The sequence below is a fragment of the Charadrius vociferus genome, unplaced genomic scaffold (genome assembly GCF_000708025.1).
Source record: "Charadrius vociferus isolate BGI_N301 unplaced genomic scaffold, ASM70802v2 scaffold262, whole genome shotgun sequence".
Classification (NCBI taxonomy): Eukaryota; Metazoa; Chordata; class Aves; order Charadriiformes; family Charadriidae; genus Charadrius; species Charadrius vociferus.
In genome coordinates this window covers 1,456,077-1,457,122 of record NW_009647218.1, presented here as the reverse complement: position 1 = coordinate 1,457,122, position 1,046 = coordinate 1,456,077, and positions in this window count along the sequence as shown.

Here is a 1,046-nt window from a genome sequence, read left to right as displayed (position 1 = left end):
AGCGTATGCATCCGCAGCAATACACATTTGAGCATCACAAATAAGAAATCTAATTTTATAATTATTTCTCTTGAAGACAAAGATCAAGATTATCTGTTAGACTCGTCTCTCCCTTGAGAGGAAAAAAAGCCTCAATTCCACACATCAGGTGTGTGGGATCTATTAAAACAAGCAAACTACTGTTTTGCTGAGGATTGCCACATTTTGTTCTAATTAACTAACAGATCAAGTTGGACTGCAACAATATATGGACAGAGTAGGCAAACCCAAGACTGTTATAAAGGAAGGAATAACAAATTTCATTTAACAACACAATTTTTTCTGAAGTCGATCGAAAGTTCACAAAAAGTAACTCTAAAATACAATTTTTAACACAAAGTAGGCCAAAATACAGCCTAATTTATAGTATCTGTTAACCTTTTTCACAAAAAAAAATATCCCAAAAGGATTCAAAAAAGCATGCCTTAATGATAACTCCATTTGAGTGGATTCAACTGCAAGATACAGGCCACTGTAAGCATTAGGTGCCCCAGTCACTATGGAATTAAAGCAACATAAAGTGGATAAAGCATATACATGCTACTTTGAAAAAAGCTGTAAAATTATGTTGCGAATGTACTCCATAAATATCAAAACTGTATTGAAAATTAAAACAATACAGAAAGCACTAGACAGCATTTAAAAAAAAAAGTAGTCTTGTTTTAAGGTACATCAGCATGTAATTCCCTTTGAATAGACTCTCTTCCTTGGTCTCTTCCTCTTAAGTCCCTGCAAAGAGTTCACACGAGTGGAGTTTGCTTTTGTCCCCCACAAATGAAACAATACTTTAACGAAAACTGATGAGCAGCTTTGACTGTCCCCATGCTCCTCATTCCAAGAGATTAAGAGACAGTCATTTGGTTGTCCTGATGGAAGACAGTTGCAGAAAAGAGGAAGAATTCTCGAAGATTCAAATGATACCACAAAATTATTTGTGATGGATCTCAGTAACAGTCAGGTTGTCTCTCTGTTGAACTTTTATTAGACACATATACTCTTAGCTTATA